Source organism: Protopterus annectens, chromosome 9.part0 (genome assembly GCF_019279795.1).
Source record: "Protopterus annectens isolate FY-2018-M chromosome 9.part0, PAN1.0, whole genome shotgun sequence".
In the NCBI taxonomy this organism is placed as follows: Eukaryota; Metazoa; Chordata; order Ceratodontiformes; family Protopteridae; genus Protopterus; species Protopterus annectens.
Window position 1 is genome coordinate 172825388 of NC_056743.1, and position 26183 is coordinate 172851570.

General features: G+C 41.6%; 1 long non-coding RNA gene across 2 annotated transcripts in view; it reads left to right on the forward strand.

Annotated features, from left to right (window-relative positions):
* LOC122810863 overlaps positions 1–26183 on the forward strand; it is a 109015-nt gene that overhangs the window by 28333 nt on the left and 54499 nt on the right. For both annotated transcript variants that reach the window (XR_006366129.1, XR_006366128.1), the window contains exon 2: positions 19821–19889. This is a non-coding gene — a long non-coding RNA (uncharacterized LOC122810863). The remainder of the gene's footprint in view (positions 1–19820; positions 19890–26183) is intronic.

The following is a 26183-nucleotide window of genomic DNA, read 5'->3' on the forward strand; positions in this document are numbered from 1 at the left end:
TATCTATATAGATATATACACATATACATACTGAGATGCATAGATGGTTATGTATATGTGCATAAATATATATACATATAAACACTCAGATATATACATATACATAGCAGTATATGTCTACACATATACAGATAGAGATACATATGCACATATAGTTATGGATATTTGCATATATATTGATAGTAATAGGTATATCAGAATAGATATGTATGCACATATAGTTATATATATCTACATAAATAGGCATATCTGTACACATAGGATGTGCATACATATATAGCTATATATACATATATCTATATATACATATCTATCTATCTATCTATATATGTATATATGTATATAGATATATATATCTATCTATATTTATATATGTACATACGAAGAGATATACACATGGCCATATGTATGTTGCACTATACAGATGTATATACAGACATATGTATGAATATACATGTGCATGTACATGTAGACATATATTAACCTATTATATGTATATATCCATATTCTTGTCATGTGTAAACCTCATGGTTGTGTATACTCTTCCAGATGTATCTCACCGTATGTATCCACTATGTGTATATTATGATAAAATGACATATGTGATGCAACAATATTAATAACAAGTAGTACACAATTGTGGAAGTAAAGGCAATTGTTCAATACTAATCAATATGTGTATTGACAACTGTAATATATATTGGAAAAACAACAGCTGTCTTCACAGTGGTCATGGCGTACTGGTTAAGTGTTGTGACTTTAGTGTAACGGGTCCTGGGTTCAAGGGCTGTCCATTTTGTTGCTGGGCAGAACAAGGGCTGTTGGATACAGACTGCTTAAGGCAGTTTTGAGCAGTGAGTTTGCATGGGTTTGGGGGAAGCTAAGCGGTGCTAAGCTATGCATAAACATAAGGGCGCTTACCAGTGTGAAAATCAGCTTAGCTGTTATATTGCAGCAATGTTGATACCTGTTAAGCATGGCTTAGCCCTGGTAACCAGTTCACACCACCCAGTCTGATAACATAGGAGGGTAATGATATCTGTAATAAGTGTATGTAATGCCATGCCATGTACAATACATGCACCTATGTGCTGTCATTACAGTAGCAAGGGGTGTGAGTGTCATGTGAGGGACACAGACATATATGAGGCCTATACAGTACTGTTATATGTGTGAATGTGTTACATAGAGGGGTAGTAGCCCAGGGTATATGCTGTCACACTGACATGTAGTGTATCATGGCAGTACTACTGTTGACAGAGCTTATCCAGGCAAGAGTAGAGTGCTAAATGTAGTACTGACAACAGGCACACCTGCAGGCATAGCTGGACTCTAAGGTCTCCCTGTTGTTTTCCTGGTGTGTGACCTGTGTCACAGTATATACCCCCTACTGGGTAATGATCTGACATGTGGAATGTAACTGTAGACTACCGCCTGTACAACACATGATAGTAAGGGCTCCTGATATGTAGTTATGGCATACATATTGTTTTCAAACTTCTGTCTGTCAACACATTCATCCTGCTGCATAGCTACTTGCCAAGCTGATGACAGTCAGTCCCTGTACATATGTGCAGATGGCAGGTATCCAGCTGGGATATGTACAGGCAACCTGAGCTTGATTGACAGTGACATGTCTGCCCAGCTGTGTAAGGACTGGCACATATTGGAGATAACACCCTGTACGCACCAAATGCCATGAGTAACTCCACTACACTACCACAGTCAACAGGACATGCTTGGATATGGGTCTCCATCACAGACACTAACCATGTGTTGTAATATATGTTGTATGCATGTCAACCTGATCACCTCAGTGGCCATGTGCAGGAGGCACCTGGAGGAATGGCTGATGCATGCCACTCTCACACTGAGGGTCACCACAGTAGTGTCTGTCGATAGATTGCCTGCTGTCACATGGCAGGTAGCAGGATACCACTGTACACACAACCCCTATTCAACCCATCTCTCCTTGGACAATAGCTAGGTACACAGCTATGACCACCTGCAGCGATGCACCCCAGTACTGACACATGTGTATGTGTGCATGACTGAGTATAGCAGTGTCTTTGTGTTGGCACACCTGTATGTGGGAATTCTATGAGGGCCTTCACAACCACCGCAACACCCATTGTCATAGCCAGTTGTGGCTGCTGCTGTATGGGACATTACATGTACCCTGTTAAGCTCCTCTCCATACCGGCTACATGAGCCTTGCAGCACCAGCACAACAGTGTTGTACAAATGGGTTGATAGGCATGGGTTACCCATTGTGTTCTGGCAAGTGTGTGTATGTGTGCATGTCTGTTTATCTGTAGGATACAGCATTCCGAGGCCACATACTCCTATTACAATACCCATTGCCACACAGTAGTACAGATGGTGTTGTTGCTGCCCATAGGTGAGGCATGGCAATGCAACAGCCTACTATGCATGTGGCATGTGCATTAGATGCATATCCCTGTAGTACCAAAGTTGGGATGTACAATAAGTTGTATCTCAGTCATGGCAAATGTGTGATGGTGGGTATGTCAGAGTGTCATCATGGGTTTCAGGGAGTACAATATCCACTTGGGGATGAGGGGGCTGTCTAAATTGTCATTACACCAAGGTACACCCAGTACATGTCCCATGTACCACGTTATGGTTACCACTGTCACCATCAACCATACAGGTAACTGATACCACAATCCAGGCCAGGTATGCAAGTGCTGTTTGCAGCCTACCTGTAACACATTGGATACATGGTCAAGTTAGTTAGAAGCAATAAGCCCAGGTGTCTCGGATATGTGTCTGCCTGTTATGTGTCTGTTAATGTGTATATGAAGGTATGTCACACTATGTATTGTCTATATACACCCGTTACATCCTCCATTAGCATACTGTACATGTCTGGGGATGTTCTGCATGTAACATGTAACCTGGAACACACCTCACCCTAAACACTGTGTGGTGTGTGCAATGGAAGCCACACACTTCAGTATCACTACATACCTAGGTACAGGTCTAGTCCCAGTGTTGCCAAGTAAGAGTGTGTGTGTATGTGGACAGGTCTACATCAGGTTGCAGATTAAACACACCCCAGCGGGTCATCTGTCCATGTAGCACAGGCAATAACTGCTATACAAACCTGTGACATGTGCTCAGCTGTACCCCAGATATGTCACAGCCATGGTGTCACCACAGTGCCATACCCCGTTGTGGAATATGACTGCAGACCATCCTCCTGCTGACACATGTACACCTACAGCACAGACGGATAACATTATAGAGACCACAATCAACCAGTGTTACTAACAGCTATAATGCATCTTTGCTGGATGGCTACACTACCTGACATATATGCACTACACTTTACTCCTTACAACATGTTACACTGCAGTACTGTGGTACACTGTAGTACAGTCACAGTGTGCATCCGAACCATATTAGCCTGTCCCTGCATTGATGGTATGGATGACAGGGATGTGGAACAAGTATCATCATATGCACAGGGTGTGTTGTTGGTTTGCCAGAGGCCGAGGGTGGGCCATACATTTGACACCATGTGTGTGGGTGAGGGGTATACTGAGGTGAACTGGGCATGGTGATGTGGTGTGTGTAGGTATGGGGTTGCCCTAGGTGGGTTTGCATAGTGTGTAGGTATGCATGCACACAGTTTTGCCATGTGGCTGCCCAACACAGGTGTTTATGGACAGCTGCAGACCATACCTAGCAATGTGTGCAGTTCACTGCCTCCGGCCATGGACACATAGACTGTGCCTACCAGGGTTTCCATGGACACATCCAGGTACAGGCCTCGATGTGCTACTCTCACCTGATGATGACAAATGCCCGCTGGAACCAGGTCCCTCCTGGGACTGGCCAGGACCATGTGCTTGTGGCCTGCTGTGGTGTGGTGTGGACAGCTCCCTCCCATAGTGCCGGGGCTGGTACTGCCACAACAGGAGCCCCTTAGTGTCCTAGCATGTCCAACTTGACTGCCAGCTGTTGGCATTGCTGGCCTACATCCACAAGGCCGTCGCTGCACTCCCACCACACGTTCAAACACGGACAGACCATGGTCGATGAGGGCCATCATCTCACCAGACCATCTATCCATGAACTGAGTTAACGCACAGATGGCACCAGCCAGTTCACAGGTGTTGTCACTTGCAGATGTGAAAGCAGCCCTCTGTAGCCTCACGCCCTGTCTGGTGTAATGTTCTTTACATGCTTGTGCTGCCATGACAGCCTGAAACATGCACCTGCTGGTACCAGCTGTGTTGTGTCTGCCAGGGGCATGATGGCCAGAGGCCCTACCATGGGCACCATGGGACATCTGCCTATGTGGTGTCCTGCCGGACATCCAGTTATGCCTGCTGTGACCAGACACAGTAGGCATGGTTACCACACTTTCCTGTGCACTTCCACCAAATGCCAGCTGTCCCTCTGCTATGGCCACTGGTGATGGGGTATGTATAGGCACTGAAACTGTGTGTGGGGTTGGGGTGGCTAAAAGGGGGATGTCAAATGTTGGCACCATTTCGGCCCCTGACAACCCCACCTTTGCCTCAACAGTACTATCATCATCTTCGGTGTCTGTATGGACACCATCAGATTGCATGCAGGAGGGACCCTGACCCACCTCGCCACCTGTGGGGGAAAACAATAAACACACTTTAATACCTGTACAGCATTGTATAACAGTATACACACACACACACACACACACACACACACACACACACACACACACACACACACACACACACACACAAACACAACACTGTAATACCTACCTGTCCATGACTTTACAGACAGTCCCACGTATATTTTAATGTGTTCCCCATCCTGCATCACACTTGGTAACATACACACATTGATTCCACCCGTTAACATATCAGCCCTCTAAATGTCTAGACAAGTGATCACAGCACAAGACCTGTTACTACATTACCTGCCTGACCTGTGTGTAGTCGTTTTAGATGGCCTCACTGCTGTCATTCAGTGTTCATCCTGTGTATGTCCAAACATCATGAGCATGGCCCCTATATGTCTGGGCTACTATGTTCACTCCATAATATCACGCACTGGAGTATCATGCGTATGTATTGCTTAGTACATGCCAGATATGCTCCTCAGTCAGCCTATTATGTGACAACTGTAATATATGGATACATTCCCTGGTGTTGACTAGTACTTCCCCAATGCATCTGTAGTGCTGCATATGTGGGTTGTTGGTCACCTCTCTGCTGAATGCGATATTAAGGGTATACCTGGTGTCTACCTTCCCTCTCAATGCCTGTTCCATGCTATAGACCTTATTATACTATCAGCTCTCCTGTGATTACATATATGACAAGTATTCCTAGTGTGTAATGTGGCTGTCCATGTACTGCACGATACCAAAGGGAGGTACTGCTGTATGAACAACCCCACAATCACACATGTGCATAAATGGCCATCCACACAAACACACACACAAGCACACACACATCCTACATCTATCAAACTCCCTCCACTTCACCATAATGACCCTACAGACAAACTAACTACCCACCAGGATGCACACACACACACACACACACACACACACACACACACACACACACACACACACACACACACACACAGGTGAGGTTGCACAATGACAGTACACACAATCCTCCTATTACCCCTCTATCAACATGCATAACATATGGTACACAACAGCATGCAGTGCAGCTATAGTCAATCCATGTTAGCAGCAGGATACATGTGTGTGATGCATGTGCTATGTCACTAGGTGATGCTCCTTCTCCTGGATACCACTGCACCTATGTACACAGCATTGCTGTGCACCTGTTCTGCACCATGCCATGTACTCTGAACCACACCTTACAGGTGTACAACCCATTGCTGAATGTATAGTACTGTGTCAGTTATGTCAGCTTTAATGCTCACAGCCCCTATATTTTTCAGAAACTCATACCTGGGATGATATGTGGACAGATGCCATTTGTGAATGCCTGATGTCTGATTTACAGCTCTCGACATCAACAGACCATGTTTGACCAATCCAATGCGATTACACTGATAACCATCAGAGCATACAGTGGCTAACGGGGGGTGTACACACCCTTATTGATATGACACACCCATCTTTGATCTGCCTTGGGACCACATCACCGGATATCTTAACAGCACATGAGCCCAATATGTGACATATATTCTGTACTTTAGCATGCAGTGTCTACAGAATGTGTTAGGTGTGTGGATGCTGACCATGATGCATACACTCCGTGTGGGCATATATGTGCACACCCTTATCATGACGGTTTCTTGCACCTATTGTTATGTGTACTGCAGCAGTCACTACTCCTGGCAGAAGTATACTAGCGTGAGCCATCTGCATTTGCCACTGTATGTTCAGTCTGCCCTACACATGTCTCCCTAATCTGCATGATTGCAAGGTCTACTCATCTGCACATCCCTTGGTGTTCACACACTGCCGTCACTATTGCTGTGGGGGTAGGGTTATGCCTGCCACAGTTCCTGAACCTGACTATGTGCAGATATAGCCATTCTTAGCATCCTTAGGATCCCTGCTGCAGTGCACTGGTGTGTCATGCTGACACCCCCTCCACCTTCAGCCTTTCTGCAGATGCTTGACAAGTAAGGCCTACACATGTGTGTCACTTTGCAGTGTCCCATACACTGAACACCACATGTTACAGCTTAGTCCAGCTGATAATGTGGACCACAGTAATACCTTATGCCATAGTGTAACTCTGCAACAGTTGTCATTGTCCTACAGGTATATACAATGGTGCTGCACTGTATATGGGTGTTGTTCCAAACATGTCCCTAATGTAGGCCATGTCTCCCACCATTATGTTACTCCCTGTGGACAAATTCCACAATGACAGGATGTTAGTTATCTTGCAGGTGTCTGACATACCCTTCCAATACGCTATCATGGTCACCACTGTGATGCCGTGCATTTAACAGCAACAATATGTGCACATGTATAGCATGCATTCTTGGTAGGTATGTTAGATGTGTGCATGGAATATACCATAGCCATTACATGCTCGGTGTATTGGCAAGCATCTACATAAACCATAATCACCATCTACAGGCTGCTGCCTTGGTGGTATACCAGGGGGTATACCAGGGGGACCTACATAAGAGGGTGAGAGATGCAAAGTCAGTGGTCACACCTGTGGCATTGCTACAGGGTGGGTGGAACATTGCAATACATCAACAGTACATGTCCACAATGCTACCACATATGCACATCTGTTTATCACTACTATGCAGCAACAACCTATATCTATGACATGTCAGATATGCATGCTCTACCTGTGCAGATGCAGATGTATATTCAACAGTGGTCTACTGATGTACCCTGTGGCCTTACCTGCACGCTCCTCGGCCGGTGTGTGGGTAGCACCCACCTCCACAAAAGTGTCCACTGGTTGTGGCTATGCAGATGGGCAGGTGCCACAAGGCTGGCTAGGAGCTCCTCCACACGTGTCAGGCGGGATGGATGGCATGGTCCCCACCTGTGGTGAGGTGATCCCCCTAGACTGCAGCAGCACGCCGATGGGCATTGCGAAGCAGGTCAGAGCAATGATGCCGGACCTGCTCATAACTGCAGTTGTACAGTCCTACATCATTGACCCTGTGGACTAAGTCGTTCCACAGGGTGGTCCTCTCCTGCTAATCATGGGTGGCCTGGTCAAACAAGACAGGGTAGTGCTGTATGATGTGGCTCAACAGAATGTTGTTTTCAGCTGCTGAGTATGCCGGAAGCCTTCCATGGGACATCTTAGCTGAAAGACATAAAGATGGACACAGGTGTGAGCAAGTCATGCAGCAAGGTCACCACAATTTTTAATATACATCACTGTCACCCCCCACTATATCAGCAACAACAAACTGTACACACAACTCAATAGGTATGGCTACAGCATACCTACCAGTGGGGCAGATATTGTATTGTAGCACACTTTGTGCAATGTGTTTGTAGACATATTCCCTGTGTGGACACTATCATTGCTGGACTGTTACAGACTATTCACCTGCATACTATTGTCAGGGCCACTATGGTTCCATATATGCCTGTGGTATGCTTGCTATGTGGTTGCTGCACATCTGACATTCTGTGTCATTGGGGTTATTTATGCATGCTGTTGGACATGTTCCAGGATTGTGTAGACTATTACTACCGACATATGTTCTATAACAGTGACACAATAGCATGTATATGTACTATTGACCAGCAGAACCACCTCTCCAAACTCATCTGCCCATGTTGCCATGTCTCATCACATAGGTGACCTATCCTGGGGCCTCCTCATGTACTGGTCCAGCAATACCTTCAGGTGGAACCATCTCAGGGGATGTTGTCCCTCCCTGGGGGCACACACAGACATGTTCATGTCCCCTGAGGTCAGGTCCAGGGTCTGTTCCATAATGGGCTCTACAGACATGAGTGGGATATGCTACATCCCCTTGAGGCACCCAGTACACATTCACAGGGCCCACATGCTCCTACTGCTCAGCCTCCAGCCCAGGCACCTTCAGGACGTGGACTGCTGTTGTAAGTAGCAGTGGTTGGGAGGCTTGTTCTCATTGTGTCCATATTGGGGCCCATGGGTCATCCACATCACAGACCACACACACACCATCCAGGGTGTTTACCCATCACATGTGTCACATACCACCCCTGTAGGCTGTCCTCTATATCTACCAACCCTAATCACCTCCATAACTATACCTGCCATTCTTCCCCATATTCCCATTACCATACTTCACAGACAAGGGCAATGTGGTCCCAACAAGGGGTTTACATGTGACATACCCGTCCATGTTGCACACACTGACAGCTGTAGATATGTATGTATTGCTATGTGTGCTGTTTCCTCACACATAGTATGCAGCACTGTGGTGGTAATATAAGGGACATGTATTTACATACATATATGTTTGTGTGTGTGTTTGTATATATGTAGACATGCGCATATAGGTATATATCTATATATGTGTAGATATATATAATGTGTGTGTATATATATATATATATATATATATATATATATATATATATATATATAATGTATATATGTGTTTATATATATGTCTACATATGGGTATCTGTATATTTGTGGACATACATGCATATATATATATATATATATATATATATATATATATATATATATATATATATATATGTACACATATGCATACCTTATGCACTCCAGAGGCCAGTGGATGTAACAGTGGTATATGCCCCTGTATTATTTAGTCTATGGGGGGATGCACCAAAACTAACCTAGGCTGCTACAACATGTGGGGGTATCAGGGGTAAGCTGCCTTAAGGTATCTGGATGTACATTACCACACAATTCACCTTGGGTAAATGCAGGCCTACTGCTTCCTGCCATACAGAGTGTTCTGTTTGTCAGTGTGATTGTGATGGTGTCAGTTATGCCTTGTTATGTAACAGATACATCCCATTGTGTCAACTGAGGTCTTTACCCCCTAGGGATTGTGTACAGAGTGTAGATAGAGGCTGCTGGACTATACATCTGCATTACTTACTGTTGACTGATTGGTATCCTGTGGCCCAGTCTGTCTTTACTATTGTACAACTTGAAGACCTTGATCTGGACAGCAACATATGTACTTCTTTCCAGACTACTGTATTAATATAACTGTTTCACACTTGCATTACTCTGTTTATATGTATGTCAGTGTCTAAACAGCTATATGGCATGGCATATACAACTGTAATAGTACACAAATAAAGCTTTTCCATGTATGCAGACCTGTGTGTGGTGTTATATCCTTTGACCTCTCTGTGGGTATATGTTGCAGGCAACAATTGTCATTTGTATGGGTGGGTCATACAGTGTCCAGTTGGTAAGGTGGCAACTGTAGGCATAGTGGCTGTTCCGTATTGTGTGCACCTTCTACGTATGTATCTTCCTATACATATCTCTGTGTGTGTATGTGTAGTTACATACATACACATATATATATATATATATATATATATATATGTGTATATATATATATATATGTATCTGCATATATGTGTCTGTGTATATGTATCTTAGGAATGTTGATTGCTTCCACATTGCACATTCCCTATGGTAGCCAGACTGTACTGCATGATATGTTATGTAGCCAGACTGTACTGCATGATATGTTACTGATACCAGCCTGACATCATACAGGTGGGATGGAGTGCTGTTAATATCTTGTGCCCATGTTGTGTCAGGTCCTTGTTATGGGATCTGCAACAATTGGTACTGTATTGCAGGGCAGATGTATTTGGCTATGGAGGGGGGATATCTATACGTACAATATGTATGTTGTTTGGGCCCCCTCATCCCCATTAATGGTGCATGTGGACATATATGTTTTTGTTATGTTCCCTTTTATATCTATATATGTATGTCTGCATATACCTATATAGCTATATATTTATGCTTACATATGTATATTGCTGTGTATATATATATATATATATATATATATATATATATATATATATATATATATATACATATAGATGTAGACATATATAATATATATGTATATATTTATATATATATTTATGTATATATTTTTTTATATATATATATGTATATATATATATATATATATATATAGATATGTTATATCTATTTAGATATTAATATATACATATATATATATATATATATATATATATATATATATACACATACATCTACATGTTGAAATACATTTCCTGTACTGCTGAATGACTGGGCTGGATGATATGTTTGTGAAAACATCAGGGTTATGGTTATCTGACATGGCTTAGTGGTAAATCACTTTGTCTATGGTGTGCAGGGTCCTGGGTTGAGCCTTACAAAGGCTGTTTATTTTGTTGCTGGTCAGAAAAAGGGCCATTGGATACAGAGTGAGTAAGGCACTTTTAAGCAGGTGTAAGTGGTTTGCCTGGGTTTGCATGGAGGTAAGCACTGCTAACTTCCAGTTACTGTTTCTTATGCTCAGCTTCCAAATTGCTTAACCTGTGTAGGCATTGCTTACCCTTGCACAAACAAGATTAAGCCCGCTTACTGCTGCTTAAAAGTGCTTACTCCTGCTTACTCCATGCTAATTTCTTTAAAAGAAAATAAAAAAAGGATTGATAGGAAAGTGGTGAAAAAGGGGCACAAAGAGGGAAAGACAGTGGGGAAAATAGCTAGGGATGTGTAGGAGGGTGTAGGGAAGGTCCATAGCTTCCCATTTCTTCTACAGCAACAGCTGTGCATATACACTGAATTTGGAGGCAGATTTGGACACTCAAACCCCTGAGAGAGGGGTGAGGACAACAATAATATGTTGTGATGCTAATTAGACAAGATAAAATGTGTCCAGTGGATAGTACACGAAATGGACAGCTATGTATGGGGTGATATTTTTTTTTTTGGAAACAGATTGCCCTTTTTTTTAGGTGAGAGTGGGATGTTGGTGAGGGATAGTAGGTATATTTGGGGAGGTAGGTTGGCTAGGTTAACAGACAAGGCAAACAAGATGCATACAGGGGTGGTATATGACACATGTGGGGGGTAAACACCTTGATGGGGAAGGTGGTTTGGAAATCGGAAGCCCATGAGCCCCCAATGGAAACAGTGGGACTGAGATCCCCACCCATGGGCAGTCACCACTGCACCTTCACAGCCCCAAATGTGGCTGTGCTGGGGGCTGAGTCGGAGAGCCAGGCCAACCCTCTAGTCATGACACGTGGCCCTCGAGCTGGTGTAGCAGATCTCCAAACTGCTGATTGAGCTCGCTACGTACCACGACCCGGATCTGGCAATGGGTCCGCACCTGCTCCCAGGGGGGCGAGCACCATCCCCTGAGGCAGTTCCACCCGAAGGTGGTGCAGGACCAATGGACAAGGAGGTCCCGGGTTGGGTCCCAGATGTGCTGGTGCCCGGTGCCATGGCCAGCTGAGGTGGGACACATTCCCATACATGCAATGGTGTTTATGGTTTATCAACATATGTGGGTTAGTAATAGTCAACACATTCTGGGATTAGGTATAACAGCATGCATAGATATTCCCATTAACCTAGACACCAGATATGGAACAGTTGCATAGCAAATGGAACACATGCATATATGGGACCACAGTGGTAATAACAACAGCATGCAGGTACATTGATAGCAACATGCCACCAATGTTGGGGTATTTCAACATAGCACATGCATAGAAACAGATTTAAATAATTATCAAACAACAGGACATATGTCCCAACATGACAGTGAAGTCATCACACACCGATTCAGGTGGGTATTTAGTGTATTGCTGGAGATATGGTGGGGGGGAGAGAAAGATGTCAATTAACAATTAGTATATTCTTGTAGTTCGCATTACTTTCCTAGTCAGTGCTGTTATCTATACCTTACAAGTATTAATATACTACCCTATTGCCTTAGTTTGGACAGTGATATGGCTGTTGACATCTGTATAGATGAACTGGTTTTACTTGCAGTATACACTTCTTACCTGGTATACCTGTGGAGGAATTGTTTGTTCACACTAACTAGCAGTTTCTATACATACTCCCAGATTCCAAGTTGATGTTATGCACATACCTGTCCATCTCTTTTTGCACATACTCTGGCCATGTCTTGACCACATGCAGGTGAATTGGGACATATGTAGACTATTGCCCTCTTCAACCTTTAGTGACTTACAACACTCTTATACAGGATTTCCTAGAGAGTTATATTATATAGCACAGCGTGGGTGACAGTGATCAGTGATACCTTATTATTCAGAGCAACTGCAACACTCACAATGCCATACAATACCAGAGTAAACAGTACCAGTACAGGGTATCAAGCTTTTATTTCTTGGCACAGTGTTCGTATGTGACGTACTCGTGGGAGCAATGTTTGTTAGCACTACCTGAATGTTGCCACACAAAGTACCAGATTTTACATTAGTATTATACACTTACAGCTGACTATGTTACTGTACACACTCTGGTCACAGCTTGACAGCATGGGGGTATAGATGGGATATACTTGGCTTATTACTCTCATAACAGTTTCGGGAGTTGCTAGAGTGACTGGTTTGTTCTTATGGATGTGTGACAGTCAGTTATATTTCTTGTTTGCAGCCTATATGTCTGGGATCATCCCACTGATTTCCCAGGGGGACACACTGACAGGCAGCAGATATGGGCCAATATACTGAACATTCTGGGCATATCTGTACAGTTGTGGGGTATGATTCTGTATGCAGACTACTACCACTCCCAGGATTCGAACCATGGCTGTGTGTGCTAAAAATACAACAGTTCACGTCTCAATTGTGTGTGCTATTTGGATTTAGTTGTTTGTCTTTTCACTGTTTTCTGTCTATATCTCTCTCAGTTGTACTAAATGACCTCTGGGGATTACACCAGTCATATACAGACATTCCTACACATTCTATTTATGTTGCACAGTGTGGGTAACAGTGCTTAATACCACAGTACTATTAAGTGATTGCAAATCTACATTACCATATTATACCAGAGTATACACATGCAGTCCAGCAGTTAGATCTTTATTGTCAGGCTATTATGCTTTTATTTACATAGAAACTATATGTGACTCTTCCTGCCATATTCTCCAGTGTATGCAGTACTTGCCTTAAACAATACAGGTTTTATAATGGCAATTAACTTACTAATACTTTTAGATTTATTTCCTATGTCAGTTCATGCAAGAGTATTACTAACCTGCTTCACATCTCAACCTCTCCAGGCAACATCCATGGGCCTCCTGGTTCATGGCCCGCTCACTTGACACTGTGAAGGACATAAGAGGAATATTTAGCTATATCTATTCATAATATACATAAACTGGAAATTATTAAACAGGTGGTGGAGTGATACTTATACACAGCTGGGACAACCCCTGCCATCCTAGCCTCTTGGATCCACTGATCCAAGAGATCCCTCTTTCACCACTTCAGGTCGGCATAGTGATGCCTGACCTGCTCACCAGGTCGGGGTATGCCAGTGACACTGGTGAGGTCACGGGTGAGACGGTCCCAGGCTTCCACCTTATATTGGGAACCCTGGTACTGGCCCTGCAGCAGTCTCTGCTCATGGTCTTTGACAAGGTGTCCTGCCATGACTCTGGACTCCTAGATGCCCCAGCGCTGCACCCAAAAGCGCACTCCCTCTCCCCCTTCTGACATGGTGCTTGCAAGGGGAAGCTACAACCAGTTATGAGGTGTATTCCCACCTGTTTTGTTTAAGTGGGGCCAAATTCCCGCACTTTGCCATGATTGGATGGTTTTGAAAAGGCTAAGCTATGGGGAAACCTGCTTACCTAAGGTTGGCATTGTTTAAAGGGGTATACCACTGGGCAAATTGAGTTAGCTGGCTTACACATTTCTTACACCTACTAAGCTGGCCTGTGCAATGCTTAGCATTGCTTAATATTTACTTTGCATTATATTTGCTTTTTGGCATTGATTTATTATTCATTACATCTTATATATATGTCTGGTATCCATGATTCATGTGTACATACACTGTATGGGGTCCTTGTGTTTAATAGGGGACTTCAACACTCTATTACAATTAGACCTCACATCTGGGCTTACTTCTGTACTCCAGTTCACATATTTATGTTATGTAGCAGGTTATGGAACATGAACTTTACCAAAAAGCAAAAGTCTGAACAAACACCACACCTCAGGAAAGCACGGACACTTGTTTTAGCTTTCATTCACATTTAATAACCGTGAACTTCTTCAGAAAACATTAATCTACCCTTTTATCATACTTAAATACTTAATCAACAAAATCACATGATTAATTAACAATTCAACCTTAAAATTAATGATGCAGTTTTTAAAAAAAATCAATGTACACTGTGTAAAGCACATTTACATACTAAAAAGACATATCAAAATGTATGTATAAGTATAATAATTAATACCTTACATGCATTGTAAAAAGCATTTTAAACTGATAAGATCGTTAAGACCTGGTGCACTATCAGCGCCCAAACGTATCTGCCATATACTTTCTTTACATTCTAGTCTGGCTTTATAATCACCTGAAAACATTTCAGAACTCACACTGTCCAGTACTGAAAAAAAACAAACTTCTTGAAATGTTTACACACCCTAGCATGCCTAGCTAAAGCATTTTTATCATCTCCCTTCCTTATTGCTAACTGATGCTCATATATATGTCGTTTTAGGCATCTAATAGTTTTTCCGACATAATAGCATGAACAAGAAAGGCACTGTGCCACGTAAACTATCATGTCACTATTGCAATTGAAAAAAAACACTAGTCTAAACGGTCTTTTTATTATGTTTGAAAAAAACTGAAGATGTGTTACTCATATATCTGCAGTGCATACAGTTGTTACACGCATAACTACCCTTCTTCTGCAATGGATTTGTAGTGATGTTATTGTTAACACTTAATCCTTGTTCCAACAAACTCTTTATATTAATCACCTTCTTGTATTGTCCTTTAACCACCCCCTTCTTCATGTGTGGTGGATGAAGGCTATCCCTATGTAGGTATTGATTTGCAAATATAGATTTCCTATAAATACTGCTATTAAAGCTTTCATTGTAGTAGTCATAAGTTAAATGCAAATCCAAAAAATCTAAACTTTCACCAAATCTACTAATAGTAAATTTTAAAAAACTAGTAGAATCACTCAAATCTGAGACAAAATTAACAAATTAATCATAGTCACCCTTCCATAAGAAAAACAAATTGTCAATGTAACGGTGATATAATAGATTTTTTTCTGCCAAAATGTTTGTAACTAAAAATTTCTTCTCCCAATTGGCCATTACCAAATTAGCAAATACCTACATAGGGATAGCCTTCATCCACCACACATGAAGAAGGGGGTGGTTAAAGGACAATTGATCAGGTTGAGCAGATTAACCTCTAGTGATGATTTATTCTTGTATGAAGTGGTTAAACTAAGAGGCTTCTTTGACGCTAGAGGGTATAAAACAGAATGGTTAAAAAGGATAGAAAAGGAGGTTTTACTTTTAAGAAGTGACAAGGCCATTCCCATTTTGAAGAGCATTAGTGGACAGTGGGTAAATAACATTGGTTTGAACAACAGCACAGGTACAGGTACTACTTTAGGATTTAGTTGTTCATTTCCTTTACCCATCACAAATGAAATGGGGTTTATTAGGAGTATAATAACAGACAATTGGAAAATCATTTTAGGAAATTCAGATTTGACCAAGGTTATTGGCCTTTGTCTGTCTTTCACCTACAAGAAGGTGATTAATATAAAGAGTTTGTTGGAACAAGGATTAAGTGTTAACATTAACATCACTACAAATCTATTGCAGAAGAAGGGTAGTTATGAGTGTAACAACTGTAGGCAGTGCAGATATATGAGTAACACATCTTCAGTTTTTTTCAAACATAATAAAAAGACCATTTGGACTAGTGGTTTTTTTCAATTGTAATAGTGACATGGTAGTTCATGTGGCACAGTGCCTTTCTTGTTCATGCTATTATGTCGGAAAAACTATTCGATGCCTAAAACGACGTATATATGAGCATCAGCTAGCAATAAGGAAGGGAGATGATAAAAATGCTTTAGCTAGGCATGCTAGGGTGTGTAAACATTTCAAGAAGTTTGTTTTTTCAGTACTGGACAGTGTGAGTTCTGAAATGTTTTCAGGTGATTATAAAGCCAGACTAGAATGTAAAGAAAGTATATGGCAGATACGTTTGGGCGCCGATAGTGTGCCAGGTCTTAACGATCTTATCAATTTAAAATGTTTTTTACAATGCATGTAAGGTATTAATTATTATACTTATACATACATTTTGATATGTCTTTTTAGTATGTAAATGTGTTTTACACAGTGTACATTGATTTTTTAAAAACTGCATCTTTAATTTTAAGGTTGAATTGTTAATTAATCATGTGATTTTGTTGATTAAGTATTTAAGTATGATGAAAGGGTAGATGGATGTTTTCCGAAGAAGTTCATGGTTATTAAATGTGAATGAAAGCTAAAACAAGTGTCCGTGCTTTCCTGAGGTGTGATGTTTGTTCTGACTTTTGCTTTTTGGTTTAGGTTATAGAACATATGACTGTATACTGATTTGTTTCACATGTTCAGTTTGATTTTACTATAATGAGGATTTGTTTGGAGATACCTTAATTTTATGTACTGCTATGATGGCTTGGTTGTTAACTACTTTGATTATAGTATACAGGGTTCAAGACCTGCAAGGCTGTTTATTTTGTTGCTGGGCAGAACAGCTGCTGTTGGATACAGAGTGATTAAGGCACTTTTAAGCACTTGTAAGCGGGTTTCTGTGGGTTTACATGAGGGTAAGCTATGCTAACCTTCGGTTAAATATGCTTACAAAGAGTTAGCTTCTATATTGCTTAACCTGTGTGCGCATTTCTTACCCCCAAGCAAATGGGCTTAAACCCACTTACTGGTGCTTAATATGCTTACTCCCGCTTACTACTGCTTAATAGTGCTTACACTTGCTTACTAGTGCTTACTACCGCTTACCACTGCACTAATTTAGACAGTAATGTCTAATGGTTCTTGGGAAGGTGGTGGATTTGGAAGCTGTATGGAGTTATCATTCATTACACATTTTACCTTCCGTTTGTATCCCTGATTCCTGTGTACATATACTGTATGGGGCACATGTGATTATCTGTGGACTTTGCAACATTATGACACTGATACCTCACGTCTGCATTTAATGTAGTACTGCAGTTCACAAATATATATTTAGTAGGTTATGCAACTAAAAATATTGGTCATAACGTGATTTGACATGGAAAATGGAATGTGTTGCAGTGGGACTCGAACTGGGAATGACTGTGCTGCCCACTACACTATTGCTATACTGCTTCATTTGCATATATCTTCCTTTTTATCATCTTCTGCCATTTAAGCTGCATTAACCATAGCTAAGCGATGGGCAAACCCACGCACCTACGGTTAAATGTAATCTGTTTCATAAAAAAAAAGTATCTTTATATTGTTTGTGTTTGCTATTGCTGTTGTACATGTGTGGGTATGTTACTGGGGGCATGCGGACACCTATGAGCGGTCTTGCTCATTCTTTTAGGGCATTCTGCTGTTCTTCATTGCAGGGGCATGTATATTCTGAGAACCCCACTCTCAGACACGACCCCTGCATTCTTACATGCTCCGTGTAATATTAGGAGCTCAGACAGAATGTCTTCATTAATATGCATGGCACGCTGCCATTCTGCTCCTAAACGGCCGCTTCTGTGCAGAACTAAGCTAGTCCTGCATGGAAGAATAGTAAATCTGGGGGAATATATAGGCATAGCTCTCAACCTCTTACCACAAAAAAATCTGGACAAAGACAAAAACAATGGGGGGACAAAGGTCCCAAAATAGAGACACATTTTAAATATTGCTCTTATAAACTTAGAAAGTTGCTAGAATAAAAGCTTTTGTGTTGCCATGTAACTCCTGAAGGATATGAACTCTGAAACTCAAATGCCTGTCATTATTTAGTGAATTCACTCCTCAGTGATTTGCCCAAAAAAATTCAGAAAACCACAAGTTTTATGAAGAACAGACCAAAAAATATGAGGCAAAAATCTGGACATTCTGTGAAAATCTGGACAGTGGAGAAGTATGTATATAGGGGAAAAACATCCCTATTGGAAGGCCTAATGCATGATTGAAATTGGCTACCGTGGATATTTTGCACTCTCCCCAGGTGTTATAATGTTAGATAAGTCATGTTTGTTATAAGTATACCAGTTTTCATCAATGTATGTCTGGGTACTATTTGAGTTTAAAGTGCTTTTGTGTGACAATATTGCAGAATACATTGTGATGTAATTATTTTTTATAAAAATAATGCCTGACATTAGTACACTAGTGCACCGTGTACTGTTCTATAACTCCATCACAACATTTGCAAAGGGTTGGAGAAAAATATGTACCTCACTAAGAGACATTAATGGCGCCCAAGAAAAGATGAGAGATATTGATTGTATTTATTGGTGTCTTTTGTAACTGGTGTACAACATATATTATAGTCCCTATGATAGGGTATGCTATGACCTAATTGTGGTCTGTTACTAGCTAAAATGTTGATGTATCAGCTGGGTCTCTCATGTTGCATCCCATATGTATGTGTTTGCAGTTCCTACTGTGTATATTGCTTTGTAGTAGATACACCCATCAGTGAAGTTCAAGAGTCTTTTGGGTAGCACTATTGATGTTAAGGACATTTTATTGTAACTAATGGGATGAATTGTCAGTTTCAGGACCTTCTTTCATTAAATGAGTATCTCTGCATTGTAATGCATGCATGCATGCTGTCAGGGTCATTAGACAGTGTGGATGACACATTAGACTGTAATCCATTGTCTATCATTAGTCTATCCCTCATTCCCTAAGTGGTTAGCTTACGGATATGTAAATTCTGCACCTACATACTCTCTGCATAATCAGGGTAGGCTCACTTTAGTGATGTCTGTGCATAGCTGTGCAACAAAGCATTCAGTACTTTACATTCCCTGTTGCAGACTCTGTGCATCTGTGGCTAGTCATATTCCCATGTGCCATTTCATGTCTTTATTAGACACACAGCTTCTCTTGTTAAATACATTGCCTCATTACCATGTTTTACTTATTTTGGTCCAACATTAGTACAATGTGCTCCCCTAAACAGGGACTAACTGACCCATCTGCTGATTGGTCACTGAAGATATGTGTTAAAGTTCCTGCATTTTACTGTATCTGACCCTTCACTGGACATATTTCATATGTTTTCTTACAGAGACTGACATCTGGAAAGCACACCTGAAAATGCACCAGAAATGTCATGCTAATCTACAGTACCAATGTGGTGAGTGGCTTCATTGTGATTCATTCAATGTGCTGCTGGTGATAAATAGGTGCTTATTAACTGCAAACATTGCAGATCCTTTCGAATGCCATGGTTTATTTGTCCACACAAAGACAGTATTGGGTTTCACAACATTGTCTTACTCTTGTCCAGGAAGAGTCTGAAACAATGAAGAAACATTGATGATGTCACATTAGGACACTTTGAATGCTATAGCATATGGTGTGGTGGGCAAGGTGAGCTCCATGGTTGCAAGTGGAGTTATATGGCTGACCTGCTATAGGTGAGGACCCTAAGTAACTAAAACGAAGCAATGTAGTTTTGCCATGTTGGAGATAAATGTACCCACCTGCAGGTGTCTGACACCTTTGTGTCCTCATGATAAATTCAGATGGGAATACAATGTCTCATCTCACTGCATACAGCCAGCACAAGTCATGAAGCAAGGCTAGGATATCCGGGAATTTCTGTTAAAATAAATGAAGGAGGAAAGATGACATCAGTATCACATACCAATCTACTCCAAACCCTAACTAATTTTAGACTATGATTCTACCCCTCACTGGCTTCAACATTATCTTTCTAGGCCAACTATGCATGTTATCTGTAACATCTTCACCTCAATATACCAATGCTTTTACCTGCTAGTGTTTCACCAAACTGTAAACTTGGCCCAACACTCTTCTGTCCTTTCATTAATAATATAGATAATTAAGACTGGGTCTCTAATCATAACCAGCTTATTACCTTTTGAGACAAGGATGCCAAGGTGAATCTTGGCATTCATGTAGAGAACACGTAATAAAGGATTATGATTGGAGACCCAGTCATAATTATTTGTAGTGCATGGAAGTTTATCTGTTCCATGTAATACTAGTTATAAAAGGAAAAAAAAATGTTTTTTTGGCTTTCAAAGCTATAAAGCACTTAGTGTGTACTTTCAAAAAGAAAGAATAACATGCCTTAGCAAGAATTGTCAGAAAAACAGAATAATATGTTGCCTTATGTTAAAGGAAGTCAGGAACATATTATTGGCACAGACAGCATTCAGAAATAAACCTGTTTTTAATTTTGCTGCTATCATTTGCTGGCAAGTTTTGGCAGATTTAACTAGCTAGCTTGATCTCTGATCTTTGCAACTGAAACAAGGGTGCTTAACAATTGTAAAGATCACATGTCATGCTATAGCGTCTTAATTGGATTATCATTTTCATGATAATGGAGTGTAATCACCATGCTACATGCATTACATATCAACTGTTTTCCATATGTCAGTGACCTAGTTTTTGGTCATATAACATTGTTTTGCTACAACTCCGAAAAACCTCTGTGATGATATGGGCAAGTACCAGCATTGCCAGTAGGTGTTTTGTAAAGTATGATATGTCCTTTGAATATCAGACTGATTTATACGAGGTGCTAGTGTTACAATTGCATTAGAACTGTATGTTATTTGTATATCAAACTGATTTGTACAGATGCTTGTCTGAAGATGTATTTGTGAGATTTTCTTGGGTTGAAATGTATCAACAGTGCACCCTGCTGAAATGAAGAGAAATGTACATATATTATTGTAGCTGAATTAAATGTAGATGTTTTAATAGAGGATACTGGGGCAGAAAAGGTTAACCAGTTAGCTTGCTTTAAGAAAAATAAGGGAAATATAAATGAGCTTTTAATTCATTAAAACATCACACCACAGTGCTGAATAGGACAGGAGATGCTAGGTCTGGGAAAAAGCCTTTGTTCATTAGGTCAGTAAAATGAGGGGAAGCCCCAGGCACTGCCATAAACATTTAGATGTGTATTGTAGCCATCTATGCTAAATTCCTGCCTCAGCTTCAAAGGGGAATAATGTGAGAACCTAGAGTTAGGTGACCAGATAAGGTCATTCTACCAGCCCTCTTGGAAATTATATCTTAGATATTATGAAGAGAAATATCAGAGTACTGAGTATTCTGTTTTGAGAAACCTGACTACAAAGACTGCTCACATATTTCATCTTGCCTTGTCCAAGTAAGTTATTAGGGAACAGTAAATTATTTTAGATTCAGTCAGGAATATAGTGAAGCTTAGCTTCGAGAGTGTTTTTCTTTATTTGTATGAGTCTGTCCATCAATGTTAATTTCAATATTTTCTGTGATTAGAGCTCTGTGGTTTACTGTAAATGTATATTCAATATTTTTATGTTATTTTATTATTTATTATTAAATATATTTAAAACTTTTATTGTGACTGGTTCTAACCTTTAAGAGTACTTAATATTTCTTTGGTGACACTGTGTGGACCACTCCAGAAGGCCTAGCTGACTTGGTAAACTACTATTATTTGTGTTAATATTAACTTCACTCAACATAACTGGATACCCTTTGTAAGAGCCTTATAGTAACTGACTGGTGACAGCGAATCTACCATATAGTCTGGTCAAAGCTGGTAGAGTGGGTAATCTGTGCCAGCCTTTCCCATGTGTGTGTTTGTGAGTGTGTGTGTGTGTGTGTGTGTGTGTGTGTGTGTGTGTGTGTGTGTGTGTGTGTGTGTGTGTGTGTGTGTGTGTGTGTGTGTGTGTGTGTGTGTGTGTGTGCAGTGTGTGTGGTGTGTGTGTGTGTGTGTGTGTGTGTGTGTGTGTGTGTGTGTGTGTGTGTGTGTGTGTGTGTGTGTATATCTGTGTGTGTGAAAATTAAAACTTAAAGAGTACGTGTGTCAGCTACTTGGGGCAGGGACATGAAGGACTGGGTTCACAGACAGGGTGGTGGAGGACTTGTCTTAGACTCTCAGCTGAGGACCTAACCCTACAGCTCTACCAGTGGAGAGTCTTATTGGGGACCTGGAGACAGATATAGAGACATTGAGAATCCAGGCTGAGTGTGTTCCCTGTGTGCTTTTAAGGGAAATTGTACTTGATACAGACAGGTCTAGAAATACTGAGTGTATCCATTTGTATTCCAAGTGCACATCCCTATTCAGTGTCAGTGGTGAGGATTAAGGTTCCTTGATTACTGACCCATCATGGGGACATCACATATTGGTCTGCAGAGTGGTGGGATCATCACATGCTCACATATTGTTGAGCAGTGGAGTGGAAATTAATTAAAGTCCTGTAGCCTGTAAGCAGTTCTCACTAAATAAGGGGTAGCAGCCACAAAGTAGACATTCAGAGTTTCATATCACAATAGTTTTATTTATTTACTTTTTGTTAGCACAGTTATTCAGGGAGAGCAAACAAGGATGTTTGCAAAGGATTATGGCATGCTGACAAGGAACCGGTTGGCTGAGATGTGTTAAGCCAAAGGACTGGTGCATGCCAACCTGACTAAAGGGGAAATGACTGCAGCCTTAATCACAACTGCAGCACAGACAAGCAACCAGGAGGATAACCAGTCTGTTAATGGGACTTGCAGATCTCAGAAGCAGGACAGTTCAACCTTTCCTCAGAGTACTTAAAAACTTGTCGGGTGTTAAAGAGGTATGAACTGGAGGCCAAACAGTTGGAATTAGAATCAGCAGAGTGAATGCAGCATTTGGAGGCCGAAGAAAAATAGAGACTGAGACATGTGGAAGCTGAAGAAAAGGAGAAGCAGCATCAACATGAGAAGGAGATGCTGACTCTTCACCAGGGTCATGGAGGTAACGGGGAAGGGAATAACCAAACCCCAGAAGTAATGAATGTCAGTAAAGGTCTTCCACAATTTACTGAGGGTGATAATTTTGATAGTTTTATTCATAAGTTTGAAAGAGTATGTAAACAGTATAATGTTGACCAAGGGCTCAGGGTCTGGTTCCTGACCCCTTTACTCCATGATAAAGCTGTAACTGCTATTTCTAAATGTCTGATACTGATTGTTTAGATTATGATAAAGTTAAGCAATGTTTACTACAATGTTTTAAGTTAACATCTGAGGCTTACAGAAAAAAAAGTTTCATGAGCATAGAAGCAAGGTAGATGAAAGTGTATGTGATTATATTGCTGAACTAGGCACTTATTTTCATGGGTGAGTGAGTGGGTGTTGGGTCACCACTTTTCAAAGGCTGGCTGACCTTTTGGTGAGGGAACAAGCCCTTAGCACTTTGTCTGAGGCCATGAGAATCTGGTTGGTAGACAGGGAATGCAACTCTGCAGATGAACTGGGGAAAAAAGAGGATCTGTACCTAGCAAGCAGAGTATCACTGCACAGGAAAGGGATACTCAGTGCTGCACATGGATCTAGAGGACCCTATGGTGGGCAGACTAAACCACCCCAACAGAGTCCATAAGTAACAGGAGAAACCACTAGTTCAGGTACATGGCTAGGATCAAGGGTTAAATGTTTTAAATATAGCCAGTGGGGCCATGTAGCATATAGATGTCCATGGAGGCAAGGTGGAGAACAAAAGGTGGGGGAGCCACTAAGTGGAAATAACAGAATACCGGTGGTAAGTTGTTTGGAGACAACAGGGTTACCAAACTACCATCATAGTTTTAATCTGATCTTGTTGGATGGAAAACAGATCACTGCTAAGAGAGACACTGCCTCTGATATAACCATTGTAAATCCTGCAGTATTTAAAGAGGAGCAGTGCTTGTTTGAGCAACCCACTCCAGTCAGAGATTTAAAAGGGATCCAATTCCAAATGCCTTTGGCTAGGGTTCACTTGGACTGGGAGGGTGGAAAAGGCAGCAAGCAAGCAAGTAGGTGTGTGTGAGGATATCCTTGTAGATGTCTTGATAGGGAACAATTTTGGTAATGCAGTACCTTGTATGCATATGGTGATATGCAGTCAGGCTTGGAGACAGGCATGTCAGTCTGATAGCCTGTGGGAGACACAGACAGACTGCACACCTGAAGGCAGAACTCATGATGTGGCTACTTCAGGGAGGAAGCTACCTTGTAGCAGAGAAAATGAAGGTGAGTCACAGTTGCTTACTGCTTTCAGAGGATACCAGACTTCCTGTGGAAGGGGAGTTGGGAAGAGTTACAAAGAGAGAGTTGAGACAGGTTCAGCTGTGAGACCCTACATTATAAGGCTTGAGGGAGGTAGCTAGTGAGGACCTGATTTTCAAGGAAAAGGGGATTTTGTATACTGGAACAAAGGGTTACTGTACAGAGAGTGGCACCCTGAGGGAGGGCTAGAAGGTGAGGTAATACAGCAGTTGGTAGTGCCCAGGGCCTACTGTCTGGCACTTCTAGCCATAGCACATGACATTCCTTTTGCAGTTATGGGAATAAAGTGTACCAAGAGAAGTATAATGTAGAACTTTTATTGGCCTGGGATTGCCAGGGATGTAACAGGGTACTGCAGGGCCTGTTGGCAGTGTCAAAAAGTAGGCAAGGCAAGAGACAAGGTCAAAGTCACTTTGATGTCTTTCCCTGTGATTGAGGAATCATTTTAGAGGGTACGTATGGATATTGTGGGGCCTCTGATTACCCCAAATTCCACCGGGAAGAAGTATATCCTAGTGGTAGTAGAAGTCAGAGAAGGTGGGAAATGCTTTGCTAGAGATTTTTAGCAGGGTAGGTTTCCCAAGATAAATACTGACTGACAGATGTGCCAATTTCATGTCAGACTTGCTGGCTTGTCTGTGGGAGCCCTGTGGGGTGAGACATCTAAAGACCACTCCCTACCACCTCCCAGACTACTGGTGTCATGGAGAGGTTAAAATCTGTGCTAAAAGCCATGCTATGGGCATTTGCAGACCAGCTTAAAAGAGAATGGGACAAATATTTGACCCATCTGTTATTTGCTTACAGAGAGATACACAAAGACTCCACAGGTTTTTCACCCTTTGAGTTGGTGTATGGACATAGGGTGAGGGGACCTTTAGATCTGATTCATAATGAGTGGAAGGGTGAATGTGAATTCCATGAGGAGTCTGTTGTACCATTTGTCCTGAACCTCAGAACAAGGCTTAGGGAGCTCATGGGCTTAGCCCAAGAGAACTTGACAGGAGTCCAACATCAGAAAAAGGTCTGGTATGACAGGAATGCCTGAGCCAGAGAGTATGCTGAGGGACAGCAGGTGATGCTGCTCATTCCTGTCAGACACAATCAGATTCAGGCAGCTTGGGAGGGATCCTTCAAGGTGGTAAGGAAGGTCAGTGATGTTAACTACATGGTAGAACTGCTAAGCAGGAAATAAGGGCACCAATCATACCATATTAACATGCTGAAGCCTTACCATGATAGAGAGGCCCTTATGCTGAGTATTTGCAGTGGATGGCAGGAGGAGTCTGAGGGGGATGTGGTGACTGACCTTCTCAGTGAGGCTTGGACTGACACATCAGTGGAAAGGGTAGCAATCTTCCAGTGGCTATCCCCC